Raw genomic sequence first — 15,133 nt, forward strand, 5'->3', positions numbered from 1 at the left:
TGAAAATATCGGCAAATGAATAATATCAGAATTCTTATACTAATATTTTCAGTGGATTTTACAAAATGATTTTATAAGGAAAGGCTAAGAAAGCAGGAAAAACGTAAATACACAATATGGAAATCAATAGACTTAGCTTGAAAAGGATTCCCTACTATGTACAAGTTGTTAAAGTAATGAAACGAAGAAGAAGAGTAATGAAAAAATTTGGGTTCATATAAATATTGTAATGAAAGCAATATAACAAGACTAAAATCAGATACAAAACTACACTATTACTTTCAGTTCCAACCTCTTGCAGATAGCTCCTTGAGAAAGAGGCATATAAAAGTTATATTACTCACCCACAGGAGCGAAAGATTCCTTTGCGATATCAATACTTGTTGGACAATCATGAGGGGATTTTCACAATTACTCTTGCACTGACGTCTAATGATTGATGGAATCGGACATTTAAGCTTTCCTGGCAGCTACCATGAAACATTTCCAGGATTTAAATGAAACGAATAGAACTGCGCTTCTTAACATACTATGCAAAAGTCAGCGTCATCAAATTAAGCATGATTTACCCAAGCGAAAAAGATGTTTTCTTTCCATATGCACCCACAAGCACACTCCACTCACCCTCCTAATTACATTGATCGATCTCAGTGCAATAGTCTGACCACACCTCTCATTTTAGACATGGCACAAATAAAATGTGTTCAGTATTTTTGCTGGTGGACATTAACAAATGAAATGCATTTTGGTTCACACATAACTGTCCATTTATGATAACAGCAGCAGATTAGGTAATTTTGTCTTTATATTATAACATTGTATTTAGGGTGTTAAAGCTGAAAATGTAATCGCATCAACCAATCAGTGACTGACGGAAAATATTCATCCTGGAGTCTTTCTCCACGATTGAAAGTCTTGGATTATGGATACTCTCTGGATAAATTCCTTCGTGAGATTTTTCTCGTTTTATGTGGCTGTGAAAGTTTATATAAGTATATATATATATATATATATATATATATATATATATATATATATATATATATATATATATATATATATATATATATTGTTACAATCATTTTAATTTTTAATCCATTTTGAAGGGCTATGACCATTTAATTAAACAGTTTACTCCGCAATGCGCCTCCCTACTTTATATGTATGGTTTAGTCAAGACACATAAAATCAATAACCCTATCAGACCAATCATTAGTTCAGTGGGCTCAGTTACGTATAATTTACCTAAATGGCTTGTAAAAATTCTTACTCCTTTGGTAGGAAACATTTCTAACTCGAATGTTAAAAACAATGTTGATTTTATAAACAAATTGAATAGTTTAAATTTTGATTTTAATATGGTTAGTTTTTATGTTGTCTCTTTATTTACAAAAGTGCCTGTAGATGACTTACTTGAGTATTTGGAGGAGGAATTAGAACGTCATGACATTCCCTTAAGTGTAGCAAACCTCATTAGTCTCATAAGGTTATGTATCAAAGATAGTAAATTTTGTTTTAATGGGGAATTTTTTGTACAAAAGTTTGGCATGGCTATGGGTAATCCCTTATCTCCTGTCCTTAGCAATATTTACATGGCATTTTTTTGAGACCAAAGTCTTGCCAAGAATTTTGCCCCCAAAAGTTATTTGGTTTAGATATGTGGATGATATCTTTTGTATTTGGCCAGTTCACGAAAATCTCCAGGAATTCCTTAATAATCTCAATAATTTAGTCCCTTCTATAAAATTCACTGTAGAGGAAGAAAGAAATTTTAATTTGAATTTTCTTGATGTAACTGCCCATAGAAATGATGGAAATTTCACCTTTTCAGTCTTTCGAAAATCAACTAACATTGCCTCTTTTGTTCATTACTACTCCAATCATCATCAAAATGTTAAATTCTCTGTTTTTTCTGGGATGTTCCTAAGAGCTTTACGTGTCTGTAGCCCGCAGTTCATTGCCGCTGAAATTAAAACTATTTATGATATTGCATTGAAACTTAAATACCCAAGGACTTTTATAGATGTGGCATGGAAAAGAGCTAGAAAAACATTTTATTCAACTAATGACAAACTTGAATTTAGTAAGCATAACATTCTAAAATTACCCTATGATGAAAGGTTTTTAGATAGTCCTAGAATTTTAAAGCTTTTTTAACATAAATGTTGTTTTCAGTAATATTAATGTCAAGAGTTTAATAATAAAAAATTCTCCTAAAGATCTTCCAGGCTGCATATATGAAATTCCTTGCAAAAAGTGTGATAAAGTCTGTTACGGACAGACCGGTAAATCTCTTTCACAACGTCTCAAACAACATCAATATTCTGTGAGAACTGGGCAAATATCGAATGCATTATTCGTACATATGAGACACTTAGACCATCCTATTAACTGGAGTCAAGCAAGAGCCTTAATCCCATGTAATGACACAGTTAAAAGGAATATCATTGAATCTTTTTTCATCAAGTCAAATAATAGAAATGTTCTAAATTTAAGTCTTGGTTTATTTAAACTTGATACTTTCATTATGAAAAAAGTTGTAGATAAATATAAGCAACAAAATTAATATATTCAGTTTTTACATGTTTTGGACTGTAAAGGTACTTTGCAATTTCGGTTAGTTTTGTGACCGTGTGATATCCGATAATCCTGGATTATCTCTTTTAATTTTTATCATTTTGACAATTGACCATCTGGTATTCTTGATCTTGTTTTGTACCTGAGACGTTTCTCTCCAATTGTATTTCTAATGTCTTATCGCTTGGCGATAGACTTTTTGTTTTTTCCTTACGGCTGTTATCCGTAAGTAATGTTTGGTTCCTCTCATCTCCCTTGGATATCTTAGTAGAGAGGTTCTTTCTTGTCTAGAGGAGATGATTCAAACAGGCTAGTTGAACAAGTTAACAACTTTATTCTGTAACTCCATACTAGGAGATGCAGCTCGGTCGGACGACCGATATGGTTGACTGTTGGCGTGGAACTGCCATTCTAAAGCATCGCGTCGATAGCGGAACATTAGCTATCTAAGCAATTCATATAAAAACACATACGTAGTTCGCCGGCTCGGAAGTTACAAGTTTCCGGCGTAGGTTAACAGGTCAACCTCTTCCCATGGAAGTTGTTGTGCAAAGTTATCATAACATAAAAATGTTGACAAAGCTTTGAGCTAGATCAGGCTACTGCAGACAACGCATAGCGTAATCTAAGGTGTGCTTTGGTCACGTAGAACCCTCCTAATGCCATGACCCCAGGTCACTGGTTTATATATAATGTAATTCTTACATTAGGCTCGGTCTGCTACCTATTCAAGCCTTGAATAACAAAAAAAAATTACTTTAAACATTGTTCATAGGAGCGTGCTCGTAACATACTAAGTGATTAAATGCATAAAAAGATTCTGTTACATACCCTTGTTGACATATTCATAAACAAAGATAAATGCATGGAAAATATAGATCCATGTTTGGTAATAATAATGATTATGTACCCAAAAATAATAAAAAGGTAAAAATCAAAACATGTATACATGATTAATATGATAACAGGTAACCTGATTAAGAATAATGGTTACTAAATAATGATTATAGCATGATCATGGATAATTGTTAAAGAGTACTTGTCACTCTTTATAATAGATAAATATAATTGTATAATAGTATAACAATGTAATTCTGCAGAAATTCAATATATAGGGCTGATATTTTATTAGGTGCCCGAAAAATACCGTAGGAATATTATTTGTATAATATTGGGCTATAATGATTTATTATTAGGTTCTCGTAGATACTTTAAACTGTTCAAATGCAAAGCGGGAGTCTTTCTTGTCCTACATTTTTGCCAGCATACGGACCGCTTTTCACACACAACACAATTCCAGACAATTCCCTAGGCACGAACTGAAGTGGCCAGGTTCAGGCGGCCCTAAACGCAAACGACTTGAGTTTAACGGTACGTCATCCAGACGGGCCAGTACGTTCCCTTGGAGATCCTTCTGTTTACGCCTCAGCCTACGCCAAGCAAAGATGTTGACGGCGATAACCAATATGGCCGTCACGCTGAACACGGCTAGCAGAATGTAGTAGCGAAGATGTTCTCCACCTGCATAAGTCGATGACGCGAGGGTCATCTCAGCCAGTTGCGTCAGACGATGAGCTACTCGCGCGTTGTATGGGAGAGGTAGTGATGGGATGATTGTTGTAGCCCACGTGTAGTTCGCGAAATACGCCTTCTCACGTATTATCGTGTTGACCCCTCTGACGGTATAATTTGTAGATTTCCCCGTACACCATCGGCTGCTACGAAGATAGGGCATTGGGCGGTGGATGTGTCCGGACACACGACGTCGAATCCGGCCTTATCATAACGGATCCAGGACCCATTATTCATCCTGTAATTGAATTTATTACCGTAAAAGGGAGGGATAAAGTTTCCCCAGACAACCTTCGCTTGTATGAGAGAGAGAGCCGTTTAGCACTATGTCTAACTCACATGAATCCGTTGATATAGGATAGAATTCAAAAGAGTCAGCTGTACAAATTTTATTATTCATGGCTCCTGAACAGTGAGTGAGTTTATCTAAGTCTTTAATGACTGTAAATGATTTCTTATCAGAAGAAATCAGTACATGCCCTGTTAAATTGGATATTACTGGATTTGAGTTATTCGTCATAAAAGTAGGAAACGGTGCTATTTTGTATGATTGCCAAGCATCGGAAGAATCAAAAGGAATCGTGATCATAATTCTATAATTTTCTACGCTGACTGATATTAGGCTATAATAGAATTCTACTTTATGGGCATCCAATAAAGGAATATAACCTAGCTTCTCCCGTCCGTTTTCTAAAGTTAACGTCAGATCTTTTATAGGCATGAGGTGAGGAGATAACACACCCCTTTGTTGCTAACGTAATTGCTTCTACGTAATCTTTTGACTTTTCAATAAAATGTGATATTTTCACACGGATATGATCTATTTTCGAACTATAGTAAGCTAAAGTAGCCAGCAAATGTTGAACTTCCATGACCTGATCGATATTATTTGAATGTTCATTAACGATATTCATTATTTGATTGATCGAAGATAACTGGCTGCGAAGTTCTGATAAGGCCAGTTCCGTTTTGTGTGCAAAAACTCAATTCTTTTATTTTGATTATTTATCTTGAGGCGATTTGAGATTCCTAAGCCTAGATTCGCAACTGATCCTAAGATGTTTAGTCCAGCTAGAATAAGCGGGTTGCGGCGTTCAAGAGTATTGTGCCGCACAGACCACATCAGCAGGTCACGAGCGAGTTCTTCTGCCTCGGCGGTTTTATTTTGTATGTCATAAGACAACATTTCTGCGACGCTTAGCGTTTGAGCTAGTGAAATCTCTGAGTTAGCATGAAAATTACGTTCATGCATTTCCTTAAGGGAAATACCAAACCTCATCAGGTCATTCTTTAAGTTAAGGACGTCATCTTCAGGTAGGAAAATAGCATGCATATCTACCTCGATAACAATATTACTTGACACGATGAATACATCATCGATTCTCTCGATAATCGAGCCATGATTAAATTCTATGTCTTTAGTCCTAGCACTCTTTCCATACAACAAAGATGTCTGAATACACAATATCACTCCCAACAATAACAGATTCATTTTTGAAAACCTGCAATGAGTAAAACAGATGTAATAACTCGCGTAAAAGAATAGGTTTACATACAATATGATTAATAGATATATATATAAAAATTATTATACAAGTTTCATAAATACAACCATTTTTTCCCTCACTCCATCTACCTTTCTTTAGATTCTGATATGTGCCAATGGGACTATTCTCACATCAGTGGGTTTGGATACATTTTGAACCCTAACTCTATTGGCCGTTAAATTTTCTAAAATGTTAAACGGGCCTTCAAACTTAGGTGTCAGTTTATAATTTAAACCTTTACGCACGTATACTTGTATGTATACCTGATCGCCCACGGCATATGTTCTAGTTGGCTTAGCTATTTTATCATGATTTTTTTTCATTATTATCTGTGCTTCTTCTAAATTCTTACGAATTATATTATATCGACTTATGCTTGCATCCATAACATCCTTTAGAGGATTTGATAAATTAGTTGTAGGCTTTAAGATGTGGAAAGGCGTTCGGGCCGGGATACCGTACAGTGCCTCGTGCGGTGTCATTTTAATAGACACGTGATACGAGTGATTAAGTGTGCTTAGTACCGCAGGTATGGCAATGTCCCAGTTGGGATCTGCCCCCCCTAAGGTGACCCTTAAATGTTAAAACCTTACGATTTGCCCTTTCCACTAGCCCATTAGACTCTGGGTGATAGATCATGGTATTGATTTTCTTTATACTAAGGAATTCGCACAAGGAGTTAAGGAAATGATTATTGAACTCCCCGCCCGAGTCTGAGATAATGATGTGTGGAATTCCATGTTTACAAATGTAGCACTCGTAAAACTTCCTAGCGCACTCAACCGCGGTTTTTGTTTTAAGCGCTATAAGTTCTGTATATCGAGTCAAAGCGTCTATAATTACTAGGAGGTGCTTATTTCCTCTGTCTGACTCGTAAAATCCTGTTAATAAATCTAAATGTACTCTTTCAAAGGGTTGATTTGGCACGGGGTAAGCCCCTAGGCTGACAGGTGTCTTCGTGTGCCCTTTGTATTTTTGACAAGTGCGACAATTTGCTATGTGCTTTTTTATATCTCTAAGCATCGTATGCCAATAAAATAAGGATTTGGCTTTCTGTGACATCAAGGTATAACCCGGATGTCCGTGCAGTGGATTTTCATGCAACCACTTTAAGACAGTGGGTATGAGTGAGATAGGCACCACCACCTGGTTGTTATTCAACTGCGGTGTGTTGCGGGTTTTCCTCGTCACAGATCTACACAGGATATTTTCCTGTAGGATATAATTTTGATTCTTATACTTTAGGTATTCTTTTTCCTTCGGATTTCCGTTTAACGCAATGATGATTTTTTCTATTTGCGGATCTTTTCTTTGTTCCGTCTGTAATAGTTCAGCACTCCAGCCCAGATCTTCCTGTTCGGATATAGTTTTAACAACGGGCATGGAGGTTGAGATATCTATTAATTCAGCTAATGGCTCGGTACAAGATGAAGAGGGGTTGCGTGATAATGCGTCAGCAATGATATTTGCTTTCCCAGGTAAATACCCGATCCTCGCGCCAAAGTCCTGAATGATCATGTGCCACCGAGTTCGCTTGGGCTGTGACTAAAGCCTTTAAAGAAGTCGGTTAGGGGCTTATGATCAGTGAGAACCTTGACGGGATAACCGTAGATTATGAATTTAAAGTGCACGAGTGAATTAACAATAGCGAGCCCTTCCTTGTCTATTACTGCATATTTACTTCGGAAGGTCTCAGTTTACGTGAATAAAAAGCTATAGGGAAAAACTGTCTATCATATGTTGAAGCAATACCCCACCTACTCCTAGGTCTGAGGCGTCTGTTGCTATGAAAAATTCCTTATTGAAGTCAGGAAATTTCAAGATAGGAGAACTACACAGTTCATCTTTCAATTTATCGAACGCCTGTTGATGAATTTCAGACCATACGAAATCTACGCCCTTTTTTATAAGATCGGTTAGGGGAGCGGCTATGATTGAGTAGTTGCGGATGAAGCGGCGATAGTAACCGCTGCACCCCAAAAATTGCTGTATTCCCTTGACGTTAATAGGTATCGGAAAGTTACGGATAGCCGACACCTTATCGTGGACGACTTTAAGACCTTCACTAGAAACCGTGAAACCTAGATAGACTAGTTCTGTTTTAAAAAATTCACACTTACTTATCTTTACCCTTAAATTATGCTGCCTTAACCTTTGTAACACTAACTCCAATTTACGTAAATGCTCTTCTAATGTGTTGGAAAAGATTACTAAGTCATCCATGTAGGCATGTAGGATATCTCCCAACAAGTCTCCAAACACGACGTTTATCATACGAGTAAAAGTTATAGGAGCACAACGTAAACCAAAAGGCATACGCAAAAATTCATAATGTCCCCTGGCTGTGCTGAAGGCAGTGTATGGGATACTTTCTTGTTCCATCGGAATCTGATGAATTCCTTTTAGTAAGTCTAGGCTTGTGAAATATTTATTCTGGCCTAGTAAAGATAGGATATCATCGGTACATGTACTGGGAATCTGTCAGGGATTGTTTCTTCGTTTAAACGACGAAAATCTACGCATATCCGCCAAGTTCGATCTTTTTTCGGTACTACTATTAACGGAAAATTATAAGGGCTGTTTGATTTCCTAATGACTCCTTCCTTTAACATTTTACCTACTTCCTCTGTTATCTCATTCTGAAATTTCATAGGAAGTCTGTACGAAGGTACATAGATTACTTTCTGTTTGTCCTTGAGCCTGATTTGATGTTTCTATGACATCCGTTTTTCCTAAGGTTCCATCCGTAGTGGAAAAAACATCATGATATTTAGTTAAAAGATTCAAAAATTTCTGCTGAATTTCTTCTTCTTGAATATCTTTATTGATTTTGTTCTTTATAGATTGCAAAAGGGTTTCATCCGCGACTGATTGAGCGTGATTTATCTCAGCTACGGTAAGAATGCGATGTTTTATAAACTTCGGCATCCAAGATATGTTGATTTTTGTGGATTACTAAAGTGGTATTCAAATGATTACAGACTTCGATATTACATTGCTGTTGTGAGCCGACTGTATAAACGGCTTGTGTGACGGATAATCCGTGTGTTTCAGAGTTTCGGAAAGGATTAATGTTTCAGATCCTGCAACAAGGTTCTTTTACACGCACTAATATAATTTGAATTACGTTAGGCTCGAGAGTTTGCGTGCAAGCTGATATTACGGTTTTCGGGTGAGCGAGAGTTCTGTTGGGTTGCCTGTATTATTTCTTGGTTCATGAGACAGGTGATTGGTTCCGTAATGTAAGTGACAACTCTGTCTGTCTCTTTATTATCTAAAACTGATTTTAGGGTATTAGAAGACCTATAGAATTTCCCTTTGATATACACGCCGTGTTTTGCAGGTGCTAAGATAATATTTTGAGTGCCCATAGACGGGTATCCGATAATTACTGCGGGATACATATTAATGTTTTGTACAACGACAAAGGTATCAGCAAACGTGCGCTTACCGACCTTGTACTGTACATGAGTTACGCCCACAACATTTAATTCATTATTCCCAATGCCTGAGAGCCTTATTCCGGACTTTTCTATAGGGAAATTTGAAAAGAGTAAATGATGAGTCCTTAAATCCATTATATTACGTGGACTACCAGAATCAAAGAACAAAGTGAATGACTTATGGTCCAAATTTACTGCATGTAAGGTTGGTCGCAACTCGTGTTGACTAATAATTGCATGAATTTGTTGCAAATCTACGGGAACCTGCACAGATTTTTTTGATTCGGCCGTGTGTTTCATAGGAAAATCAATTGTCTCACAATGATCTGATAAATGATTAAACTGATTATTTGATACAAAAGATGTTGATATTGATGACCAACATCGCCCTCTCCCCCCTTGGAGTGAACTACGTGGTATTTGTTTTGTTTATCACACCCTGAAAATTCGCTTGCCCTTGCGAGTTTCTGGCTAGACGGCCCAGGAACAGAGGTACCTGAAGCACGATTTGTTTGTTTCTGCTGTTGTGCAGAATTTCCGTTTGGTTGTTTCTTCTTATAGTACTGAGGACCCTTCTTTTTATTTGCACTAGCAACTGGTTGCGTGTTTGTAGCGTTTGGCTGTTGATTCCTCGAGTAGCAACGGTTATATGAATGAGTTGAACTATTGTGTATTGAACAAAAACGCGTCCGACAGTCTGAAATCATGTGACCTGGTCGTTTACAGTTATAACAAACCATCCCTGCAACTTGATTATTATTATGTACCACATTTACTTGTTGTGGTTTGTTCTCATTTTTTGCAAAAACTTGAATGAGCGAAGGATCTAGGTCGGTACATTTAGACATGTGTTTTTTGATTTGTTTATACACATCTAATCCGTACTGCCGGGCTGCAATTTTTTATCAAAACACCGTACTAACGCTTCAGGCAACATTACAGTGATAGACGTAAGGTAGATCAAACGGATAAAATCTTTCACTTTGATGTTAGCACCCGCAACCCACCCGGAGTTACATAAACTATCCTGATATTCATTTAGCCGGTCGGCAATTAGCGCCGCCCGCTCGACAACATTGAGCTGAGTCATGGAGGCTTGGTTAAGGATATTTCTCAAAGCCAATACTACATCTAAAGCCTCTTCACCCCCATACACGGCACGTAATCTTATTTTGAACTCGTCCCATGTAAGCGCTTCTTGGAAAGAAACCCCCCTTAGATACGCACTTGCGTCGCCTTTAGCGAAGTCTACGAAGCTCTTGGCCTCCTGTAATTGTACTGCTGGGTCTGTGATGCTTTTTGCATTTAAATGAGCGTCTACAGATGAGATCCATGCCTCAACATTTTGAGGCAGGAAACCCATTGACCCGACCTTGAAAAGGGACGATCGCTGACCTCGCGCTAACGAGAGTCACCACGTTGGGGTTGCCAGCCGGAGTGGTTGCCATTTCGGCTTTCACTTTTTTCTTACCACTTCTATTCCTTGCAATCCTATCAAAATATCTATAAGAGTACACTCGACCACTACGTAAACGCATAAGCAATGTACTGTATAAGTGTGTTATAATAATATGAAAATCCCCCAAAAGATACAAAAATACAGATAATATGATAAAATATTATACGGAGAATTCCTGCAAGAAATGGTTAATGACAACTAGAAAAGAAAAAAAATTAATCTGCGGGCGAGAACCTCGTAGTTGAAGATAAGTTCTGTAATGAAGGAAGATTAATATGGCGAACAACTCACCCCCAGAATACTGGACGATCGACTCTTGATGAACAACACTTCACTGAGGAAAAGACCTGAATAGATAAAAATGGTACTTAGCTCCAGATTATATTGCGAAGGATTGTTGACATGGGATGACGTCACAGTTCCTGTCCACGTCTCGCGTCGGAAGTCGTGATGACGTCACGGCCTTCTCTCGGTGCACGATGCGCGGTAGAGTCCAAGATGGATGACGTCACAGCCTCCGTCCTTGCACTACTGCGTATAGCTGTCCACTCTGCGTCCTTGCTCGTGAACGGGTGATGTTCCCTGTGTTTGTTTTCTTCTTTCCGTTGATGTTCGATGCCGCCCTCGTCCGGTGTAGATACTCGAAGATAAGTGATAACAGTTGCTCAAACGTCAGTGTTAAATGCTTGTATCCTCTCGATGAAGGACATCGTTGCGTCTTCATAAACTGTTGCGTTGATTGAAGATCCCGTTTCCTCTGTTTCGTTTGATGTTGAAGGTGGAAGTTAGTTCTTGTAGACCTTCGGTCGGCTGATATGGGTCTTGTTAATTATGTTCTTCGTTTATTAGCTGCCACCATTTTCTAATGTCTTATCGCTTGGCGATAGACTTTTTGTTTTTTCCTTACGGCTGTTATCCGTAAGTAATGTTTGGTTCCTCTCATCTCCCTTGGATATCTTAGTAGAGAGGTTCTTTCTTGTCTAGAGGAGATGATTCAAACAGGCTAGTTGAACAAGTTAACAACTTTATTCTGTAACTCCATACTAGGAGATGCAGCTCGGTCGGACGACCGATATGGTTGACTGTTGGCGTGGAACTGCCATTCTAAAGCATCGCGTCGATAGCGGAACATTAGCTATCTAAGCAATTCATATAAAAACACATACGTAGTTCGCCGGCTCGGAAGTTACAAGTTTCCGGCGTAGGTTAACAGGTCAACCTCTTCCCATGGAAGTTGTTGTGCAAAGTTATCATAACATAAAAATGTTGACAAAGCTTTGAGCTAGATCAGGCTACTGCAGACAACGCATAGCGTAATCTAAGGTGTGCTTTGGTCACGTAGAACCCTCCTAATGCCATGACCCCAGGTCACTGGTTTATATATAATGTAATTCTTACATATTTCATTAACTCCTTGACAATGTCTGAGTAAAGACGAAAGCGCTTGGATTCCTGACTATCATTTTCCCTGTGGGATTCACTATATATATATATATATATATATATATATATATATATCTATATATATATATATATATATATATCTATATATAGTATATATATGTATATATATATATATATATATATATATATATATATATAATATATATATATATATATAATATCTATTATATATATATATATATATATATATATATAGATATATATATAATATATATATATAATATATATATATTTCCAAGGACTATCTTATATATCATATTTTCAGTATGATAAAAATAGCGAGAAAATATTGAAATAATTGTGCTAACAGTAAGTTTTATTTAGATTTTTGAGTGTTAAACTTATCTGTTATTTGTAATAGCAATGAAAATGACAGTCATATATCATTGCAACAATCATTTTAACTTTTACCCTCACTATATAACACTTATAAATGTTTGATTGAAATATATTGTTACGAGCGTCCTTCTGACACTTGCTTCCTTTACTTTTTCTCTCTTGAAAACACAGAAATTGCTTAAATCGTGCAGAGATTGCTTAAGAAAACACAGAGTAAAGCACAGAGATGCACAAGATGTTTTGACTTGGCTTGTCGTCGTCCCCACTCATTCTTAATGTCATCCTGGCTGTGAAAACATGGAGACCATCAGCCGCCTGCATAAATGTCATTTTAATGTCCTGTCATTCGGATCCTATTGCCTGTCATACAGCTGTCACCAATGTATCACTGAATCTCATCGCTGACCCCCATTCTAATTAAGGCTCCTGGCCTTAATCCGATACTTGCCCCTCTCCCAGGAAGTAGGATGACCTCTAGGGACTGCAACCCTTTCAACCCTTTTATTCGAATTCCCCCATCAATTTCCTGAGATCCATTAGGAAGGGTCACACCTCCATATCCTGTCATTTCTCACGCATTGCCGTGCATTGCCTCTTCACCTGAACCACACCTGCATCACCAACGCAAAACCTGCATCTCTGTCCCTACGACTCTAATCTCGAATCTTATTAGCACCTCTGTTGTATTCCTTCCTCTCGACCCCTTACTGGCCGGCTTTCAACGACCCTTTCAGATACCTGACCTGGATTATAGACATGCCAAAAAAGGACAACAACAGGCAACCTCATTAGGAAGTGAAACTGTCAAAACACAGCCACTGTCGACGCCAAATGGTGTGTATATACAGGCTCCGATGGCCCATATTTTGCTTTTCTGCTACTATGCTACTACCCCCAATACCAAAAGCTCCAGCACCTATTACTGGCCAGTTACTCTTACTCGACATTGTCCTCCAACGCCCTACTGCTGGAACGGGACTATGCTCGAAGTCCCCGTTAGACGTATCTTGCCACTTTAGCACTGAAGCCATCTTGGATCAGAGGCGCCCTTACCCTATTTTATTCCTCTATGATGGTGAACTGTGCACGATGCTTCCTCCATTGATGTGCCCCAATGCCAGGGATTTGCTCTAATCTACAAAGGTCTCGTCCATGGACTCAATTTTTCCACCTGTTCCCATATTCATTTCAGTACTAAGAAAAATTGAATAACATTAGCGTATATGATGATGATGGTGATGATGCCATGGCATATCGTATGCATATGTTACCCCCTTCCTCAAAGAGGAGGAAAGATGTAAAACTTACCTGATCAAGGCGTTTTGGTAGCATGGCCTTAGAGCAGTAAGGCACTGAGGTGACGTACGTCTCTCTCTAGCTCTCTCTCTCTCTCTCTCTCTCTCTCTCTCTCTCTCTCTCTCTCTCTCTCTCTCTCTCTCTCTCACGCAGTTACCTAAGGTAACCAAAGCAGACTCGTGAACTACAAAAATACATTTATTTAAGAACAAAGTATTAACTAAATAAATCAGGTTCTTTACACAATGGGAACTGAAAAGTTAAGTTAAAAAATCCAAATAACTCAAATAACCCTAGAGATCGAACTACACCCATAAACCCCTTCTTCTCTACAATAACTAACATTAGCTTAGTCATAAAACTAGGAGGGTCATAGCACAGTCTTAAAAGTAACACCACAACCACGGAACTATTAGTTAAGATCTCACTTCCAAATAAGTTGCCACCAGATCTGTCTGTTTAAAAAAAGGAAACGAATCCCACATAAGTAAAAATAATATGAACCCGTTCTCCGGGAACAAAAGTCACATGAAAGAGGATATCTCTGAAACAAATGTTTAAGATAAAAGTATGCCTACCCATTTCAGCACTAATCACACACAACAAAATAAGACATGGCCGTTCTAAAAACGAGGCCGCTTCTAAGTGCCCAGTTATCTTACTCTCCCATTATGTAGGGGAATAGCTCGCATGTACGAAAGCACGAATTCACTCACAAGACTCCTAAACCAATGTCGTCACAAGTTCATGACATCATATACAGATCATAGTCACACCCATAAAATCTACTCAAAACCAGATTCTAAAAGCATATCTGCTTCCACCTTTACACGGGCATAGGACTTGCTCTGTTCTGCTTAGGCAGCGACCTTCAACATCGCGCCACCTAAGGAGGTTGTGTCAACATTTTCGAAGCTGATGCTGCGCCTTGTCCCTTAAGACCTCTGTTTCCACGGAGAGTCAAAATTATGACATCTCCGTTTCAAAGAATGTCATACTCATCACATCCATTTGTCATCAGTCAATAAATATATATAATACATACAGTAGCCTAGCCTACAGTATACTCTATACTACATATACGGTATTGTAATTTATTAATATAAGCCAATTCTGGAGGTTTAATACATTCTGACTATGATATATCAGTAAAAAAAAAAATGAATACCAAACGAGAATCAGATTCGGACTGACATCGTCATAACTGAGCAATAAGAGGTTGCTGATGGCTACGTATAATTATGGAATAAAAACATGACGAATTTGCATCTTTTCCTTGAAGCTTTTGAAATTATACATTACTGTATCCTATAATATTGTATGTATTCTCATATTATTGTATCATAAAATACTAACAAAGCGGTCAATGCTTTGGTTTGGAAATCAGCTGATGGCAATTACGAGTTTATTTCGTCGTATTTAACTCAATTCGGAGA

General features: G+C 37.8%; 1 long non-coding RNA gene across 1 annotated transcript; it reads right to left on the reverse strand.

Moving 5' to 3' along the window:
- Nucleotides 1-4,748: 4,748 nt before the first annotated feature.
- LOC135201629 (uncharacterized) lies at nucleotides 4,749-11,284 on the reverse strand. Its single transcript, XR_010311567.1, has 2 exons — nucleotides 10,890-11,284; nucleotides 4,749-5,651 (listed from the first exon to the last, which is right to left on the reverse strand). It is a non-coding gene; the product is annotated as an uncharacterized LOC135201629 (long non-coding RNA).
- Nucleotides 11,285-15,133: the final 3,849 nt, after the last annotated feature.

Source organism: Macrobrachium nipponense, chromosome 23, assembly GCF_015104395.2.
Source record: "Macrobrachium nipponense isolate FS-2020 chromosome 23, ASM1510439v2, whole genome shotgun sequence".
NCBI lineage: Eukaryota > Metazoa > Arthropoda > Malacostraca > Decapoda > Palaemonidae > Macrobrachium > Macrobrachium nipponense.